We start from the raw sequence: 21,543 nt of genomic DNA, 5'->3' as shown, positions 1-21,543 counted from the left end.
GGTGGTCTGGTATTCCCATCTCTTTAAAAATTGTCAGCACAGAGGAGGCTGCAAAAGGAAGGCCATCTCTCTCCAGCCATCAAGACCAGCAAAGGCAAGATGGCTTTGCCACAGTTCAGCTGATTCTGGAGCAAAGTCTTCTTTCCTGTGGAAGGAAATAAATGTATAGCTCTGAGGGCTCAGAGACTGTTCCCACCTTACAGGCACTGGGCGAAGCATCTCCCCAGCTTCTCCATGCTCTCTGCCCCCAAAACCAGCCCCCGCCTCCAGCCCTGTTGCTGTGTGACCCAGGACAAATAACTGGCCCTCCTCGGCTTCAGTTTGCTCATCTTCAAGACATGGGCCAGGAAGTTGAATCATAAAGCAGGCTGAGCACTGAAGAATTGATGTTTTCAAATTGCGGTGCTGGAGAAGACTCTTGAGAGTCCCTGGGACTGCAAAGAGATCAAACCCGTCAATCCTAAAGGAAATCAGCCCTGAATATTCATTGGAAGGACTGATGCTGAAGCTGAAGCTTCAATACTTTGGCCGACTGATATGAAGAGTTGATTCATTGGAAAAGACCCTGCTGCTGGGAAAGATTGAAGGCAAAAGGAGAAGGGGGCAACAGAGGATGAGATGGTTGGATAGCATCACTGACTCAGTGGACAAGAGTTTGAGCAAAGTCAAGGAGATAGTGAAGGACAGAGGAGCCTAATGTGCTGCAGTCCATGGAGTCAGTCTGTGGAGTCGAAAAGAGGTGGACACAACTTAGCAAATGAACAACAACAAAGATGTAGGCAGTGAGGAATCTGCCTCACAGGCTGCGGTGAGAACTCTGCAAGATGTTCGAAGACTCTGGAACAGCTCGCAACAAACAGTGAAACCAAAGGGGCCTGTGTGGCGGCCTGTCTGTCCCCCGTTTCTTGTAGAGGAGACTCCAGCCTCTATGATCTTTCCGGAGTTCCAAAGGGTGGATTCCAACTGTTACTAATCAAGGGAGGAGAAGCTGAGAAACCACCTGAGGCAAGATTAAAGTGTCAAGATTAGGAGACATGACCACCTAAAATGAGATTAAGGCAGTGAAAACCCTGCCCACACCCTAATCTTGTCAGAGACTCCACCTTTGAGTTATTGTTATAAAACCCTCATTAAATTCTCCCCTGTTGGGACCCATAGTTTCTAGAGGCAGAAGCCTGGCACATTTCCCCTCTGGAGGGAGGGCCTGGAGCACTCCCTGACATCATCTCAATGAAATGTGACCCGGAAATGACCCAGCTTTCACCAGGGGTTGCCAAGCATGGGTGTTTGGGGGCTCTTCCAGTGATTTCTTGTAATTGTATTCAGGTCGGGTCTCTTAAGACTTTTTATAAAAATTCAGACAGAGAAACCATGTGGGATGTGATTTTGAACCGCCAGTTGTCTTTAAAGCATTTACAGGCTGAGGGCAACATTTCTCCTTAGATCCTTCTCTATCCAGTGTTCTTCTGGGGGGAACAGGTCATCACAAACCCCAACCCTGAATTCAACATTAAAAGTGACCATGGAGCAAAACATCCCACACAGCACAAAGGTTCCTGAGAAGTCATCAAAACAAACAATAAAGTTTTTTTTTAATCCCTTTTCACCTAAAGACGCAAGGTTTCATTATCTTGGTCCCTAGATGGTCCAGATTAGTAAGTCAGAAAATCATCTTCCACTCTTTACAAGAGACTCATTCCTGCTCATTCTCTTTAAGCCAGTCTTTCCACCCAGGCTTCTTTCTCCAGCTCTTTACTAAAAAGTCAGCATAGCAGGTATTCTTGTGGATGCCATGCAAAGTGGATTATTCTAGCTTGACTTCCGTGGTGGGGAGTGGGTGGGGAGAATGCATTCTAGAGGCAGATGAAGTGAAGTGAAAGTCGCTCAGTCGTGTCCAATTCTTTGCAACCCCACACAGTCCATGGAATTCTCCAGGCCAGAATACTGGAGTGGGTAGCCTTTCCCTTCTCCAGGGGATCTTTCCATCCCAGTGATCGAACCCAGGTCTCCCGCATTGCAGGCAGATTCTTTACCGCCTGCAAAGGAGAAAGACCACAAATCACAGAAATAATGAAGATTTTATAAATACCAGGGATTAATCTAAAGGAAAGTAGTATCATGCCTGATGAAGATCTGAACTCTGGCTCACAGCACAACACTGGTGCAGAATCAGCTCCTTTCAAGTGTTAGTACCCTCCCTCACCTTTCTATCTCATTCAGTTTTGTGGGGCTTTCAGGTGAGGGCTGATGGGGTGAAGAGACACAGGAGACAGCCTGGCAGAAATCTGCCTTCTCCTAACACTTGGGTCAAGAAAATCACAGAGGCTGAAGCTGGAAGGTGTGCTAAAGTTCATCCAACTTTGTTTAAGAGATGAAGAAGCCTAACTCCTTAAGGAGGTGGCTCCCCTGAATTTGCACAACTGTGAGTCAGAGGAGGAAGAGGCCTGGCCCACAGATCCCCCTGGACTTTCCAGGGTGACAAGCAGCAAGACACAGTGAACCGGGAGCTGTGTGACAAAGGGAATCCTAAATGTAGGCATCTCCTCCTCCTGGGAAAATCCCTTGGATCCTCTGATCCTCAGCTTCCCTTCTGTAAACACGGGCATGCTCACACACTTATGGTGCGAAGCTTTGGGAGGGGACGCAGGGCAGGCACCCCTGGGAAACAGAAGCCATCAAAGGAGACTGTAGATGGAGGCAGACATTTCAAAGCTAGGGAATCTGAGCAACCAACTCATGTGACTCCAAATTCACGTCCAAGTGACTCTGTCTTGATTTTGTGTGACTGGTTCCTGTCCCTGAAACACTGGAGCCCTTGAGAAGGAAGAATTGCTTTAATCTTCAGTAATTCTCCAGTATTTTCCCTCCAATTTAAGTGGAAATGTAAAGTTCAAGATTCTCATGTAGAGTTAGTCAGTTCAGCCTAGCTGCTCAGTCATGGCCAACTCTTTGCAACCACATGGACTGCAGCATGCCAGGCTTCCCTGTCCATCACCAACTCCTGGAGCTTACTCAAACTCATGTCAGTGATGCCATGTAAAGTAGAAGAAAATAAGGACAGTCTTTCAAGGTCTCCACACCCTTTGTCCAGTGACTCAACTTCCCTCTGGGCCTCTCCACCCACCTCCAGGAGGGCCTGAGTCAGGTGGCTGACAGGTCCCTGATGTCAGCCTCTCCCAGAACTGTGGAAAGATAAAGAAGATGGACACAGTGTCCCCATTCTTGGACTTCCTGTGGCTGCACTCAAAGTTACTTCCTGTAGGCTTTACCATTGTCCCAACTGTCCTGGGTATTATTTCTCCTTCCTGCTTTCATCACTGGTTCCATCCATTCAGCCAGTGTTCACTGAGCAGGTGCTGGGGTGATACTGGAAGGCATGAAGGAATCCAAGGCCCTACTTGCCGAGGGTATGCCGTCCTGTGCTTGGACCCAACTTGGTGGAGAGCAGAGCAGGCCCCTCCACACGTGTCCTGCACAGTCACCTGTAAGCAAGAGGCTCACGTCCTCACTGTACAGCAAAGGAACATCAGTCCTGGGGAGACTGTCACATACCCACGGCCAGCATGCGGAAAACCAGCACGCAAGCAAGCTGGGTTTGGACCAAATCTCTGAACGTAGAGGCTCCTACACTTATTCACCTTGAATGACTCAAGTGATAGATAAAAAAGAGAGTCAGAAAATTGAACTGTAAATCTGAGGCATTAGCAGGCTTAGAAATGGTTTTGTCATTGGTCTTAGTCTCAAGGAAGGAGAGGGAATAATGACAAGAACACTTGCTGTTTACTGGGAGCAGTTATTATATCCAAGCATCATATAGTCTTTTTTTTTTATTGAAGTATAGGTGATTTACAATGCTGTGTTAATTACTGCTGTACAGCAAAATGATTCAGTTATACATATAGATAAATTTTTATGTTCTTTTTCCACTTTAGCTTATCATAGGATATTGAAATAGTTTCCTGTGCTATACAGTAGAACCTTGTTTATCCATTCTGTATACAAGAGCTTACATCTGCTAATCTCAACCTCCCACTCCATCCTTCCTTCAATCCCCTCCCCTTTGGCAACCACCAGTCTGTACTCCATGTCCATGATTCTGTTTCTGTTTCATAGATAAGTTCATTTGTGCCACATTTTTATTCCACGTGTAAGTGATATAACAAAGATAAAGTATTTATCTTTCTGACTTTCTTCATTTCACTTAGTCTGATAATCTCTAGGTCCATTCATGTTGCTACAAATGGCATTATTTCATTATTTTATGGCTGAGTAATATTCCATTGCAAACAGCTGACTCATTGGAAAAGTCCTTGAAGCTGGGAAAGATTGAGGGCAGAAGGAGAAGAGGGCATCAGAGGATGAGATGGCTGGATGGCACCACCAATGCAATGGACATGCTGCTGCTGCTGCAAGTTGCTTCAGTCATGTCCTACTCTGTTCGACCCCATAGACGGCAGCCCACCAGGCTCCCCCATCCCTGGGATTCTCCATGGAAGAACACGGAAATAGGTTGCCATTTCCTTCTCCAATGCATGAAAGTGAAAAGTCAAAGTGAAGTCGTTCAGTTGTGTCCAACCCTTCGCGACCCTATGGACTGCAGCCTACCAGGCTCCTCCTTCCATGGGATTTTCCAGGCAAGAGTACTGGAGTGGGGTGCCATTGTCTACTCCAGCAATGGACATGAACTTGGGCAAACTCCAGGAGATGGTGTGGGACAGGAAAGCCTGGTATGTTGCAGTCCATGGGGTCGCAAAGAGTTGGATATGACTGGGAAACTGATCAACAGCAACAAAAATATTCCACTGTATGTATGTATCACATCTTCTTTATCCATTCCTCCGTCGATGGACGCTTAGGTTGCTTCCATATCTTGGCTATTGTGAATATTGCTGCTATGAATATAGGGATACATGTATATTTTTTAATCAGTTAATGCCCAGAAGTGGGATTGCTAGGTTATATCAGTCAGTCAGTTCAGTCACTCAGTCATGTCCAGCTCTTTGCGACCCCATGAACTGCAGCACTCCAGGGCTCCCTGTCTCACACCAACTCCCGGAGCTTGCTCAAACTCAGGTCCATCGAGTCAGTGATGCCATCTAACCATCTCATCCTCTGTCAACCCCTTCTCCTCCTGCCTTCAATCTTTCCCAGCATCAGGGTCTTTTCCAATGAGTCAGTTCTTCACATCAGGTGGCCAAAGTATTGAAGTTTCAGCTTCAGCATCAGTCCTTCCAATGAATATTCAGGACTAATTTTCCTTTAGGATGGACTGGTTGGATCTCCTTGCAGTCCAAGGGACTCTCAAGAGTCTTCTCCAACACCACAGTTCAAAAGCATCAATTCTTTGGTGCTCAGCTTTCTTTATAGTCCAGCTCTCACATCCATACATGACCACTGGAAAAACCATAACTTTGACTAGACGGACCTTTGCTGACAAAGTGATAGCTCTGCTTTTTAATATGCTGTGTAGGCTGGTCATAGCTTTTCTTCCAAGGAGCAAGTGTCTTTTAATTTCATGGCTGCAGTCACCATCTGAAGTGATTTTGGAGCCCAAGAAAATAAAGTCTGTCACTGTTTCCATTATTTCCCCATCTATTTGCCATGCAGGGATGGGACTGGATGCCATGATCTTTGTTTATTGAATGTTGAGTTTTAAGCCAACTTTTTCACTTTCCTCTCACATTCATCAAGAGGCTGTTTATTTCCTCTTTGCTTTCTGCCATGAGGGTGGTGTCATCTGCATATCTGAGGTTATTGATATTTCTCCTGGCAATCTTGATTCCAGCTTGTGCTTCATACAGCCCAGCATTTCACATTATGTACTCTGCATAAAGATTAAATAAGCAGGGAGACAATATACAGCCTGGATGTACTCCTTTCCCAATTTGGAACCAGTCTGTTGTTCCATGTCCAGTTCTAACTGTTGCTTCTTGACCTGCATACAGATTTCTCAGGGGGCAGGTAAGGTGGTCTGGTATTCCCTTCTCTTTCAGAATTTTCCACAGTTTGTTGTGATCCACACAGTCAAAGGCTTTGGTGTAGTCAATAAAGCAGAAGTAGATGTTATTCTGGTACTCTCTTGCTTTTTTGATGATCCAGTGGATGTTGGCAATCTGATCTCTGGTTCCTCTGCCTTTTCTAAATCCAGCTTGAACATCAGGAAGTTCATAGTTCACATACTGTTAAAGCCTGGCTTGGAGAATTTTGAGCATTACTTTGCTAGCATGTGAGATGAGTGCAATTGTGTAACAGCTTGAATATTATTCAGCATTACCTTTCTTTGGGATTGGAATGAAAACTGACTTTTCCAGTCCTTTGACCACTGCTGAGTTTTCCAAATTTGTTGGCATACTGAGTGCAGCACTTGCACAGCATTATCTTTCAGGATTTGAAATATCTCAACTGATATTCCATCACCTCCACTAGCTTCGTTCGTAGTGATGCTTCCTAAGGCCCACTTGACTTCACATTCCAGGATGTCTGGCTCTAGGTGAGTGATCACACCATCGTGATTATCTGGGTCATGAAGATCTTTTTTGTATAGTTCTTCTGTATATTCTTACCACCTCTTCTTAATATCTTCTGCTTCTGTTAGGTCCATACCATTTCTGTTCATTATTGTGCCCATCTTTGCATGAAATGTTCCCTTGGTATCTCTAATTTTCCCAAGGTTATATGGTAGCTCTATTTTTTTTGTTTTTGAGGAACTGCCATATTGTTTTCCACAGTGGCTGCACCAACTTATATTCCCACCAACAGTGAGGTTGGGTCCCCTTTTCTCTACACCCTCTCTAGAATTTATTTGTAGACTTTTTGATGATGACAGTTCTGACTGGTATGAAGGCACCTTATATTCTAAGCACTTTATATACAGTATGAAATTTACTCCTCACCATGAGACATAAGAGACATGGGTTCAATCCCTGGGTCCGGATGATCCCCTGAGGAGGCATGGCAATCCACTCCAGTATTCTTGCCTAGAGAATCTCATAGACAGAGGAGCCTGGCAGGCTAGTCCAAGGGGTCGCAGGGTTAGACACAACTGAAACAACTAGCAAGCATGCATGTATGATCAGATAAGACAAGTATTATTGTTCTAATTTTATATCTGGAAAGACTGAAGTTCAGAAAACAATCTGTCCACCATCTCAAGCAAGATTAGTGAAAAGCGTGGGTCTGAAACCCAGAGGTAGAGAACCCCAGAGCACCTGCTCTGACCTGCTTTCACCCTGCCCCCTCTCAGGGACACAGCAGAAGCTGAGGGGAGAGCATCTTCACACCTCCAGAAAGTCTGCTTGACCTGATTATATGCATACATCTCAACCTGACTATATGGATACAGACATGCAGCATTTACAGCATAGAATAATGTGACATATATTTTAAAACACCAGCAGCTCCACCTGTCAATCACCATTCATAAGCAGAAACAACCATAATACATATGCTTTATCCCATTTTATTGGTAAGGCTTCTATATCTGGCAATACAGCTGACTTAAATGGCCTCAGATCCTTAGCAGTGCTAAAAATAGAACAACTTTTAATGGCAAGGCTGATCCTTAGACAGAAGGAAGTGTGGGCAGGGTTGGGGAGGGTAGTTCCCAGGTGCCATAAACTAGGAAGGAACCCAAAGCTGGCACAGTAAGTGTGCAACTGCCCTCAGGGCACGCTGGTCCCAATCTCCTCAGGTTTGAAACAGAAAACAAGATTTAAATCCTCACAAGGAGGGCGACTGCATAACACAGCCTAAATCCTTAGTTCCAAAACCCCTCCCAACATAAGAAGGGTGGGCAAGGCAAGACTCTGAACAGGCTGTTGGAAAGAAGGGTATCTGCTCCAGGCACTGGGGACAAGAATGCTTCCCTGAAGGTCCAGGACCCCAGGCATTCTCCTTAAAGAGAGATGCAGCTTGAACGTACATTACCCCGGGATCCCCAAGCCATGATATTATCAAAATTGGTTGCAAAACTGGTCTGAGAGGATTTTCACAACAAAGTTACAAGGGATTTTCATGGCAGAAACAAACCCCACTAAACAAACTCACAACCAAAAATGAAGAAACACATGGGGAAACAGCCAATGGGTGTGAGAACACACAAATGAACAGAAAGATCAGAGTGGTAAACATTGGAAGTAATAGAACGGTAGCATGGACGAGAACATAAAAGTGTGCCAAACCATTAAAACATACAAAAGAATGAATCGAGTTTCTAAAAAAGACTAAGGTCCTATTTAAAAATAAGGAGGCAGGGGGAGGAGAAGGACTTGAAAAAGTACCAAACAGAACTTTCAGAAATGAAAAAACATAGGGTTAAATAATAGAATACACACAGCTAACATAGCTGAGAGAAGGAGAGATCAGAATCTGCAATTGATGGGCCAGATGGTGGAACCAAAGAAAGCCCATCCTTCTTGGGTGCCTCCGCAGAGAACAGGGAATGGCAGCCCACTCCAGTATGCTTGCCTGGAGAATCCCATGGACAGAGGAGCCTGGCGGGCTACAGTTCATGGGGTCGCAGAGAGTCAGACTTAACTGAACGACTAAGCACACGTGAGAACAGGGAAGGAGCCACGTTCAAAGGGACAGTGGCCAAGAAGATTTTTAAATCTTCAGATTCAAGAACCTCAAGTCCCAAAAAGTATAAATAAATAGAAATCCAAAGGCTTTTAATGGACTAAGTAAAGAAGTGAAGAAAAAAGGGATCATACTTTGAAACTGTGGTCGTGCTGTTGACCAGGTGTATCTCTGCTCACTGAGGATGAATTTCCATTTTGTCATCCGCCCAACAGACCTTGAGAGCAGAACTGGGAAGGAGAAGGGTACTAGAGTAGAAGGAGCTTCAGGAAGGTGACCGGTGTGAGAAAGGAGGAAGCAAAGGAAGGTGGGGAAGGAGTCAGGAAAGGAGAGGAGTGGAGGAGAGACTAGGAAAAGTCACATGGCTTGATGAAAATCAATTGTACATTTGTTTATATTAGCATTTACCAAATCCATGTTACTAGGAAGTTGGCTCTCCTCTCTTCCGTACTCACGGACTTCTGTTGTGATTATACGTCTGTCAGGATAGACTGGACACACTGAGGCTGATGGTTTTTGAGATGTTGCCCCGCCTTCACTCTGCACCCCCATTTCATAGAAGAGAAAGTGTAATCGTTTTCCCTCAAGCTTTGTTCTTATCAAAAGCAACCAGTGCAATTTCCCACAGAAAGGACCTGTAGACACAATTATTTGTTATTGTTAAGTAGTTTCTCCTGTTCAGGCCATGAACACAGGGGTAACTCTCACATTCAAAATTATCCACACATTCCTTCCCCCACATTTTTTTCACATTTTTTTCTCTCCAAAATGCTTGCCAATTTTAGAGCAACTACTGCTTAAGAAGTGGTTTGCATTGAAAAGCGATACAGATTCATATTTCTGGAACTCTATTTTTTAAAATTATTTATTGATATATTTTTGGCTGTGTTGGGTCTTCATTGCTGTATGGGCTTTTCTCTAGTCGTGGCGAGCAGGGGCTAGTCTCTGATTGCAATACACAGACTTCTCATCACAAGGGCTTCTCTTCTTGCTGAGCACAGCCTCTAGGGCATGCAGGCTTCAGTAGCCTGCATGTGGGCTCCTGGGCTCTAGAGCACAGGCTCAGTAGTTGTCAGGCGTGGGCTTAGCTGTTCCTTGGCATGTGGGGGTCTTCCCAGATCAGGTATCAAACCCAGATCTCCTGAATTGGCATGTGGGCTCCTGGGCTCTAGAGCACAGGCTCAGTAGTTGTCAGGCGTGGGCTTAGCTGTTCCTTGGCATGTGGGGGTCTTCCCAGATCAGGTATCAAGCCCAGATCTCCTGAATTGGCAGGTGGAGTCTTCACCACTGAGCCACCAGGGAAGCCCTGGAATAAGCTATTTTGAAATTATAGTTAAATTACCCTAGTTATTATGTCATAGCAACATAGTTACATAAAACACTTCAGAGCTATACAGGACCTTGGATATGACTGTTACACAGTCACTCAGCCAGGGTAGAAATGTTTTTATTCTCTTAAAAGACCCTTGAACCACCAGGGGACTTCCTTGGTGGTCCAGTGGTTAAGAATCTGCCTGGCAGTGCAGGGGACACGGGTTCAATCCCTGGTTGGGGAACTAAGATCCCACATGCCTTGAAGCAACTAAGCCTGCTCGCTCTGGAGCCACAACTAGGGATCCCCTGTGACAAGGACATGTGATGCAGCAAAGATCCCGCATGCTGCAACTCAGACCTGACGCAACCAAATAAATACATTAAAAAAAAAAAAAAAAAAAACCTTGAACAGATCTGCCAGATTTACTACCAATTTTGACATTTTCAAGTATGAAATATGCCCCCATTTATGATAGTGGAAACACTGTTCTCAAAATCAGGAGTTTGATATAAAATGAATTAAAGAAATATTCTCCTCACTCAAAGTTTTAATTTTATATGTTCTATTCCAATATTGACTTTAATCATATAACAAAAGTAATAAGCATATATTTCAAAGTACATCTAGCTTTTGTCTTAAAAATAAAAATACTAAGCAATAAATATATAACTATCCCTGAAAGGGCCTCTAAAGAGTGCCTTAAGTGAAAGTGAAAGTTGCTCACTCGTGTCTGACTCTTTGCAACCCCGTGGACTATACAGCCCATGAAATTCTCCAGGCTAGAATACTGGAGTGGGTAGCCTTTCCCTTCTCCAAGGGTCTTCCCAACCCAGGGATCAAACCCAGGTCTCCCGCACTTCAGTCAGATTCTTTACCAGCTGAGCCACAAGGGAAGCCAAAGAATGCTTTAGTCATGTTTAAATGACTGCATATGTGTTTCCACTTATATCATTAGGGTTTCAATAAGAGCGTTTCTTTCTGAAACCAATTCACAAATTGATAAGATCAGTTTCATATTTAAAATAACTTCTGCTATTTAACACACAAACCTTCCAAGATCTTTGTTGCTTAAATGAAGTCTGAAACGGGGGTTTCAGGGGTCTTTTTGTTCAAGGGTCTTTTTTTTTTTTTAATGTATTTATTTGGCTGGGACACATGGCCACCCCATGGAATCGTCCACTGGTTCCACTCTGTTCAGTCAGCAGAGGGTCATGACACAGTCACGAGGCCCATTCTGAGGCTGAGTGGCCCAGCACTCTGCTCCTCCCAGCAGGAGCACCGCACAGCACACTGGGCCGACTCAGGCAGCAGACAGGATGAATCATGAATCAGTTTCTATTCACTGGCTATTCCTTGGGTTCGAACTATTTTTATAAAAACTGAACATAGAGCAGCGAGTATTTTCTGCTGTAGATTTAACTGGGTGAGAGTTGGACAAGAAAAACACCATTGGTAAATAATTACTAGTGAACATTATGCAAATGTTTTATCTCTGGAGCCTGAAGTGGGTGGACAGGGAAGCAAAGGGAGGTGAGGTGCCCAGAGGCCTGGCTGTGGGAAGAGGGAGGAGGCCCTGCACGGCCTCTGTGGTTTGTGGTGACGTGTGTCCCCAGGTGGGTGTGGGTGTTTGTGCAAGTGGACTCTTCACAGTCCTGGACCAGCCTGTTCTCAGCAGCTTTTTTCACTCTTGAGCCCTCAGTGTCTCTGCAAACCCATGATGCTGGGCACCAGAGGGCTGCGGGAGAAGGGTGGGGGTGGTGGAGGCTGGGTCCCCAGGGCACACTGGTCCCCCTCGCTGGTGGGTTGACATCCTTTCTGCTCTGCTCCATGTCTCACTAACAAACCTGAGGCAGGTGACTGCATTGTCCCCGCAGAGAGGAAGATGGCCCCACAGCAGCACCATCCACCAAGTGACAGAGGCTGGCGGCCCCCCAGCTGTGCAGGGCACACCCCATCTGCTTTCTCTCCAAGTCTGCATACAGCATCCCTGCCCAGCCCTCACCTCCACACACTCCTGCCTGCCCATGCCCAGGCTCCCTTCCGCCTGGTCCTGGTCCCTCAGGCTTTCAGTCCTTCAGGGACAAGCAGTACAGACGCCCTGCCCCTCAACACGCTGATCCCACCACAGACAGCTTCAAACCCACTCAGGCGGTCCCCGTGGGGGGGTGCTGTCCTCCTCACATCCACCTCCTGTTCTAGGTTCCCCATCACAATTAGGACAGTCAGTTCACTTCGGTAACTCAGTCACGTCCGACTCTTTGTGACCCCATTGGCTGCACCACGCCAGGCTTCCCTGTCCATCACCAACTCCCGGATCTTGCTCAAACTCAGGTCCAGTGAGTCAGTGATGCCATCTAACCTCTGTTGACCCTTTCTCCTCCTGCCTTCAATCTTTCCCAGCGTCAGGGTCTTTTCCAATGAGTCAGTTCTTCCCATCAGGTTGTCAAGGTATTGGAGCTTCAGCTTCAACATCAGTCCTTCCAATGAATATTCAGGACTGATTTCTTTTAGGATTAACTGGTTTGACCTCCTTGCAGTCCCAGGGACCCTCAAGAGTCTTCTCCAGCATCACAATTCAAATGAATCAATTCTTCGGTGCTCAGCTTTCTTTATAGTCTAACTCTCACATCCATACATGACTACTGGAAAAACCATAACCTTGACTAGATGGACCTTTGTTGGCAAAGTAACGTCTCTGCTTTTTAATATGCTGTCTAGGTTGGTCATAGCTTTTCTTCCAAGGAGTGAATGTCTTTTTAATTTCGTGACTGCAGTCACCATCTGCAATGATTTTGGAGCCCCCCAAAATAAAGTCTGTTACTGTTTCCACTATTTCCCCATCTCTTTGCCATGAAGTGATGGGATCTGATGCCATGATCTTAGTTTTTTGAATGTTGAGTTTTAAGCCAACTTTTTCACCTTCCTCTTTCACTTTCATCAGGAGGCTCTGTAGTTCCTCTTTGCTTTCTGCCATGAGGGTGATGTCATCTCCATATCTGAGGTTATTGATATTTCTCCTGGCAATCTTGATTCTAGCTTGTGCTTCATCCAGCCTGGCATTTAGCATGATGTACTCTGCATATAAGTTAAATAAGCAGGGTGACAATATACAGACTTGATGTACTCCTTTCCCAATTTGGAACCAGTCTGTTGTTCTACATCAATCAAGGACAGACCCCGGCTTTTTCTGGTGCCACTTTCCACTTGCTCTTTGGGCCACTAGCTTGGTTTCCACATTCTCAAAGCACAAGAGAATTTAAAGGTCACTTTAATAATGTGTCCTAGCATATTCCCTTCCATTGTTGGGCACTGAGAGTTTTAAAATTTGTAGAGATAAATGTGTTTTCTTTTGTGGTTTCTTCCATTACTTTTGCGTCCCAAGTTTAGCCCTGTTGTCTGTTCTTGTTTCTTTGTTCATGTGTGCTTTGAGGCAGGAATCCAATTTCATTTTTTTTTTACAAATAATATTCCTTCCCCTCCATTTTTGTTTGTTTTGCTTTTAACTAATTTGTTTATTTATTTTTGGCTGCACTGGGTCTTCGTTGCTGCATGCAGGCTTTCTCCAGTTGTGGTGAGCAGGGCTCACTCTCCAGTTGTGGTGTGCAGCCTCCTCGGAGTTGTGGCATGTGGGCTCAATTGCCCCACAGTTTGTGGAATCCTCCAGGACCAGGAATCGAACCCATGCTCCCTGCATTAGCAGGTGGATTCTTACACACGGAACCACCAGGGAAGTCCATCTACTCTATTTTTAATACCTCTTCTATCTTACCTGAGTTCTCCTATATACACATATTTGTTTTCTATTCCATTGGTTTATTTTTTATCTCTTCTCTCCCATTTGCCTATTTTGATTCATTATTGCTATGTTCTGAATATTGTAGGTTAACGATAATTTCTCACATCCAATAATTCAAGTTCTTCCTCTTAATTCCTTTTTTTTCTGAAACATTTTACCTATTCTTAGATATTTACTCTTTCATTGGTGATATTCCACCAAAAAATGTGTTGGAATTTTTGTTGGAATTGAATTGTATTTACAGATCAATTTCTGGAGATACATTTCTTGGATATTGATCTCTATATTCGTGAAAGTTGGCCTATTTCTCCTGAGATCATCCATGTCCTTCAATAATATTTTATAATCAATTCCATAAAGTTCTGACACATTTTTGTTTGTTTTAATGTGAAGAACCTCGTATTATAATCTGTAGCTATTGTCTTTTTTACTACATTTTCTACTTGGTTATTGCATTAAGATGTTATTAATTTTTTAAAACTGACTTTAACAAAGTATAATTTACATAAAATAAAATGCACACATTTTAAGCATACAGTTAGACAAGTTTTGATAAACATATACATTCATATAACCCAATACCTCAATTGTGATGCAGAATGTTTCCATCGCCCCAAAGTGGTTCCCAGCCTTTACCCACAATCCCGAGTACTACAGATTCACTGATCTGCTTCATAGTACTACAGATCCAATTTGCCTTTCCTAGAATTCTACGAGATTAAGTAATACAGCACATAACCTTTTGTCCCTGGCTTCCTTTGCTCAGCACAATGTTTTCAATTCCTCTACCTTACATTGCTTTTGCTGTGCAGATGTACCCTAAATTGTGTGTCCATTTACCTATTGATGAACATTTGGGTTGTTTCCAGTTTGGGGTTCTTTTAAGTAAAGCTGCCATGAACATTCATGTACAAGTTTTTACGTAAGCAAACACTCATTTCTCTTGACTAGATAACTAGAAGTGGAATTGCTAGGCAATATGTCTAACTTGCAAAAAAGTTGCAAAACTATTTTCCAAAACAGCTATCTTATCTTACAATCCACCTGCAATGCACTTGGCAGCTCCATGTCTTGCTAAACAGGTGGCAATTTAAATTTTTAGTGATTTGGTTTGAACCTTTCAGTAAATTGATCCACTGCATTTAAGTTTTCAAAATTATTAAATTTTAATATCTATCGTTTTTCTTTTTTCTTAACTAGTCTAGCTAGATTTATCCATTTTTATTAAAGTCAATTAAAAACAGCTTTATGTTTTATTTTCTATGTAGCTTGTCTGTTTTGTGTTTCAGACTTCTATTTCTGTTTTCACTATTCCCTTCCTACTTATTTTGGGTTTAACTTATTCATCTAGCACCTCAAATCGGAAGCTTAGAGAGTGATTTTAGACCTTCTTTTCTAATATACACATTTAAAGCTAAAAATTTCCAACTTTTATGCTGTACCCCCACAAATGATATGTTGTGATTTTAATTTTAATTTTTATTTATTTCAAAGTGTTTTTCTAATTTCCCTTGTGACTGCTTTTACCCATGGGTTATTTACACGTATGTCACTTAATTTCAAAATATTTGGGGGATTTTCCAAATTTCTCTCTATTATAGAATTCATAAATAATCTGTCCAACAAATCATTGAACTCACTTATTAGTAGCCAAAGTTCATGACCAGATTTTCTTAGATTTTCCCTATGGATAAGTATTTCATAACAGCTTCTCTGGGGGCTCAGTGGTAAAGAATTCACCTGCAATACAGGAAACATAGGTTTGATCCCTATTTTGGGAAGATACTGTGGAGAAGGAAATGGCGACCCACTCCAGTATTCTTGCCTGGGAAATCTCATGGACAGAGGAGGAGCCTGGTGGGCTATTGCCCATGGTGTCGCAAGAGAATCAGACATGATTTAGCAACTAAACAACAACACACAAGTATTTCATATTACAGTATAAATGTTACACTGGGTAGAAACTCCAGTGCAATGTTTAATTGTAGCAGTGATAACAGTGATGCTGTATATCTGATTCTTCTGAGAATCTTCTAAGATTTCACCATTCATGTTTGAATGACGTTTGCTATAGGTTTTGAGGACTTACCCTTTAACAGATTAAAGAGTATTTACATGAGAAAAATTTGGATATTTGAGTGCATTTTTTACATCCTCTGATATAACACTGATTTTTTTTTCTCTTTTAAACACTGATTTTTTTTCTATTTTTAACACATTTTTTTCTCTTTTTGCCATAGTGATTACTTACACTGAAGCTTTTCTGCAATTGGATCACTTTTGTAACTTTATTGCTCATTTTTTGAAATACAATTCTGGATTCATTTTTGTTTGTTTGTTCATTATTGTATTTTTGATAGTGATTTTAATATACCTAAAATTCATTTGGGTACATGGGTGAGGTGAGCACAGGTGAGAATCTAAGTACAAGAAGCTGTTTAATATAAAGCCTTTATGGTGACTTATAGCCCAAGAGTAAGCCTGTGGCCCCCACTTCATGCGTCCATTGCTGCCTGGCTCAGCACCCCTGTCCTCGCTCCAGTGTGGGCCTCCTGCTCCTGACCTTCCAGCTGACCAAGGGCTCACGCCTCCACAGGGCCCTTCCCTGGGGCTCCTCATAGCCAGAGCGGATCACCAGACCTTCGGCCAGAACCAGACCTTCAGCCAGAACCAGACCGGCTCTTCAGCCCTGCCAGCCAGTGCTGCCCTCCCTGAAACAAACTCACTCAGCAGAGCGGTCCCCGTCACCTCCAGGAAATGCTCCCATAGGACATAGGACGGGATGCTCTGGGCAGTGGGGTCCTGGGGAACTCCTCCAGGGTGAATGACCCCCACCACGCCTACCCAGGCCACAGGCACTGCCCTGGTGCGGCCCAGTCCATCTCCCATCTCTCCCATCCCTCCCATTTCTCCGCCTCCCAACTGGTCCAGGCGCCTACCCCAAATCCCATGCCCCACCCCATCCTCTGGGCCACGTGTTGCCTCTGGGCCACAGATGGAGGTGGGCGTGGGGGTGGGAGTAAGCGTGCCCACTAGCAAGTATCCCTTCCATGAAAGCAGGAGTGTTTTCAGTCACCTGCGGGAAGACTGTCTTGTCTGGTTTACAATCTTCTTCCTAAAGGTTTCCCAGAGAAGCAGGCCAGACGCTCACCACATTGGCTCTCTTTGGTCGCTTTATCACGCACATCTGTAGCACCCATCACCATGATAAGGTTGCACCCAAAATCCTGGTTATAATCCTTCCAACCATAATCATATAAAATGTTAACACGTGAGCAGCTATGGCCCAGGTGTGCACACTCCAGACAGCCGGCCCACAGCTGGGGGGGTTGTGGGTAGGGGGTGTATAGGATTGTTTCGCACCATCTGAGGGTCCTCTCACCGGGAATATGTTATGAACAGGATAACTTTCCTGTTTCTCATAACAGGAAAACAAAAATATCACTCTCAAAAGAGCGTTTCTTGACCAGAAATATTTTAACTTACACTTAGTTACTCAGTGAAAGGTAATTTTAGGTAAAATGGAGCTCTGCTTATCTCTGCAAGAATATCTACTGCCTCCTATTACCATAACACATTTTATTTGATGGGAGGGAAAGCGAGTCCAGTCTGGTCCACCTAAATGATAACCCTGGTTGAAATCCAGCTTGAGCTGGCCTGCAAAAGTGATCTCCTTAGAAAAAACTCTCCAAGGACAAGACTCTGACCCTCCAGAGCAGGCAGGACTGTGGCCAGTCCCAGGCCTTTGCCAGGATGGGACCACAACTCTCAGCTGGTGTGTACCCTCCCAGAACCGATGCGTTCACTTACACTGTGTGTGTAGATCATCCTCCTAAGGGACAGTCCCAGCCTTCCTCAGATTCAGGTCCCAGCAAGGTGAACTGACTTGCCCTTTCCATTTCTCCACCCTCAGTAAATCCCTTCCCCACTGTCTACATCGTCCATCTGGTCAGGCTAGACTACGTGGAAACAAGGAAACCCCAGTCAGCAGCAGGACCAAGGATTCTCTGCATCAGGTCACAGCAGGCATGGGCCCAGGGGCCTCCTAGGCAGCCCCTACCCCGCCACCCCAGCTCCTCACATGGAGACACTAAGATGAAAGAAGGAGCCTGAGTTTAAGGCTCACACTGGCTCTTAACTACTCTCTCCAGAATGAGCTTGGGCTTTCCACTCAGCCCAGCAGCACTCATCACAAGGCCCAGCAAGACTGGAAGGAGATGAGGAAGGCAAGGGATGCAGAGAGGATGCTGGAAGCGTACTGACCACCTCTGCTGGGGCCTGGCCCTGATAACGCAGGGCCGAGAGATGTGGAGACAGCAGGACTCCATCAAAGGGAAAAAGCCTCAAGAAGCTGCTAAGGAGATGAGCTCCCAAGTGTGAGCTTGGGGTGGGTCCTCTGACCAAAAATCTCTCTCCCACATGATGTAAGAACTGTGACCACCTCACTCTGCCTAAAACCCTTCCGATGGACAGAGGCTTAACTGAGTTTCTTCTTGAAGTCTCAGCGACTTTGAGAAATCTAAGTTGCGTTCTCTCTCTCAAAATTAATTTGAAAAGGTTTTCCCCACAAGCACCACCTGTGGCTCAGATGGTGAAGAATCTGTCTGCAATGTGGGAGACCCAGGTTTGATCCCTGGTTTGGGAAGATCCCTTACAGAAGGAAATAAGAACTCATTCCAGTATTCTTGCCTGGAGAATACCATGGATAGAGGAGCCTGGCGGGCTACAATCCATGGGGTTCAAAGAGTCAGACACAGCTGAGCAACTAATGTTTTCACTTTCACAAGCCCTAACTGGGGTCAGTGAGAGAAGAGGCAATTTGTTGGGAAATGTGAAGAGGTCATTTTGGAGCAGGGATTATGAGAGAGCAGGCATGGGGCCAGATGTCAGCTGCCCAGAGGCACGAGGGGAAGCAGGGAGGAAGAACCCAGAGTGGGGAACGGTAGGACCCAGATTTCCACATCTGCACTTCGGGGCCTCCTGCTGCCGCTCCTTCACCTCTCACCCCCTCCCTCCTACCTCGTCCTCCTCCTGGAGCAGATTTCAGGCCGGCTCCACAGGGAAACGTGAATCCCTTTGAGAAACATGGCAGAGCTAATCATTAGACTGGCCTTATATTTTTAATTACTTTGTACATTTTATAGAATTTTATAGTCTTGCCTGGGGATCCAAACAACAATCTTAACTGTTTTTAGAGAAAATAATGATCTTCCCAGGTGGCGCTAGTGGTAAAGAATCTGCCTTCGAATTCAGGAGATGCAAGAGACGTGGGTTCGATCCCTGGGTTGGTAAGATCCCTTGGAGAAGGAAATGGCAACCCACTCCAGTATTCTTGCCTAGAAATTTCCTAGGACAGAGGAGCCTGGCGAGTTACAGTCTGCAGGGTCACAAAGAATCAGACATGACTGAGCACACACACACACACACACACAGTTCCAAACACCTGGATTATTTTTCTATTTAATTTTTCCTTCCAGTTTCATTTAGATATAATTGATACACGGCATGTGTAAGTTTAAGGTGTGCTGCATAATGATCTGACATATATACATCATGAGATGATGACCACAAAATTTAGTGAACATCCATCATCTTATGTAGAAACAAAATAAAAGAAATAGAGAAAAAAAAATGTTTTCCTTGTGTGGATTACATTTTTTAAGTGAGATATATTGCTTGTTTTCTGATTGTAAAAGTAATACATACAATAATAAATGTGAAAATACAAAGAAGAGAATTGAGATCACTGGTAGCTTCACTGTAGTCACTGAGGCAGCGCACACTGCTGGCCATGAGCGAGAACTCACACTTTGACCTTCCCAGCTACAGAACTGGAACTCATTTCGTCTATTGCTGTCAGATGTGGCCACATAACTAAATTCCTAGCCAATGAGCATGAATGGAAGCTACATGTGCCACTTCTGGGCCCAGCCCATAGAAAGCTCCCACACTTGCACTCAGTGTGCCCTTCCTTTCCTGCTGCTGCAATCCAGATGGTCTCTAAACCAACCTTGGAGACCCTACCAGCCTCGGTCCTGTGGGAGCTTATAGAGGAGGGGCCCCTGCCAAGCTGCATGTGACCCAGCAAGGCTAAGTAACCTCCGGTAACCTCCAGTAGTACACTCTGAACTCTGTCCTACAGCTCACGTGCCCCACTGATGTATCTAAGGGCTCTCTAGATCTGTCTAGTAACCTGTATAGTCTACCACAGGCCTAGCATAACAACAGGCCCTCAGCAAGCCTTCTTGTTTGATCACTGATCAACTGATCAGCTGAATACGTAGATTCTCAATGAAACAACTCCTGAAGAATCCCCTTCTTTCTACAGCTGCAAACCTTTTCATACTGGAGTTGTAAGGCCTTGCTATCCAACAGCCACATCGCCAGCCTGGCTGGGAAGCCTCTGGTGGGCCAAGCAGTTCTCCACTTCTTTGTTTCCCCCACCAGGAAGCATGACTTTAAACCTTTCAAAATGATGGGCTCCAGCAAGGAAAGAGTTTAATGCTTATTTTACAAATCTGGAGTGTCCAGGGGAATGCCATATTATCACATCTAAATTCTAACAAGAATCTGCCAGCGGGAGTTGTGTACAACATGCATGTATGGGTGGGTCAATCTGTACACAATTTTCCCTGCTAAAGCACATCTTGGTTCCAGGCATGCAGACAGGTGTCTTCTAGAACACAGATGATAAAGTAAATGCCTCCCACAAGTAAAGACAATAAGCAATGGAAAAGTGAAATTAGAGGACTAGAAATGAAGAGCAAGAAAATATAAGAATGAAAATGCTTAAACTGAAAAAATAAAGATGAACAAATGTATGTTAAAGAAACAATTTTTAATGATAGTATTAAAAAAAGAAAGAAAGCCTAAGATCCAGGTGAAAGCTCTGAGATTTTCCAGCTTTCCTGTGGCTGCTGGCTGGGTGAGGCTGGTTGGAGCCTGGCTCAGGTGAGCAGGGGCGGGTCTTTCCACAGTTGCTGGATTTAATGGGCATCGCAAGACCCTTTCCCCCACTTTCTCTGCCATGAACATACCTCAGTGTCAAATTATGCTAACTATTGTGGAATTGCCTCTCAAGACCAGTTTAACAGCTTGTTTGAGCCAGAGGGATATAGGGCTGAGATTCATGGAAACAGACTTGGCCCAGGACCCCTAGTTCTGCAGTGTTACACCTTGTGCCACTCAACAGAAGTAGAGGGAACCTTCCAAGAAGACTCATAACCTGGTCTCCTGCATTGCAGGCAGATTCTTTACCATCCGAGCCACCAGGGAAGCCCCATTGCCAACGTACCTGCCTCTATATGTGTCTGTGTGGCAGCTCAGCACCCCAAAGTCTTTCCAGAAGCCCACATCAGGGTATGGCCCCTTAGGATAAGCACTGTGCCCACCAGACCCTGAGCACGGAAATGGGCCTGCTCCTGCCCTCTCCCCACTCTGTGTGTTTCCATGCTGTTTTGTGCCCTCAACAAAACTAGCAAGTAAGCAACGTTTATCTTGCCCATTCTCCCTATGTCTGTGCCTCATAACCTCACCTGTGCCATCCTGTCATGGTCTTGCCTTTAGCTGACCGGTTTCCCTCTAAAACGACCAGCTAGTTGATGTTGAAGGGTATGTATGTTTCACGTAAGGCTCTTAGACATCAAGTGCCTTCAAGATCCATGAGGAAGAAACTATCAGGATAGAATTTCAAGCACTTTTCATATATTGGAGCAATACAGGGACCTGCAGATCCTTTCCAAACCACACCCCGTGGATTCTAATAATTCACTGAATGTTTTAGATGGTTTGTGCCCCAGGACATGAGTCTCCAGAGCCAACATGCTTTCCTGACCCCCATCATCTGTCCAGTCTT

General features: G+C 44.6%; 1 long non-coding RNA gene across 1 annotated transcript; it reads right to left on the bottom strand.

The window, feature by feature from the left end:
• Nucleotides 1–1,560: 1,560 nt before the first annotated feature.
• LOC147361712 (uncharacterized) lies at nucleotides 1,561–16,894 on the bottom strand. Its single transcript, XR_015138222.1, has 3 exons — nucleotides 16,765–16,894; nucleotides 8,986–9,212; nucleotides 1,561–2,036 (listed from the first exon to the last, which is right to left on the bottom strand). It is a non-coding gene; the product is annotated as an uncharacterized LOC147361712 (long non-coding RNA).
• Nucleotides 16,895–21,543: the final 4,649 nt, after the last annotated feature.

This window comes from Bos grunniens, chromosome 12 (assembly GCF_055505025.1).
Source record: "Bos grunniens cultivar Pamir isolate PY7600 chromosome 12, Bosgru_T2T1.0, whole genome shotgun sequence".
Classification (NCBI taxonomy): Eukaryota; Metazoa; Chordata; class Mammalia; order Artiodactyla; family Bovidae; genus Bos; species Bos grunniens.
The sequence above is the reverse complement of the archived record's forward strand: the minus strand, read 5'-3'. Positions and strand labels throughout refer to the sequence as shown.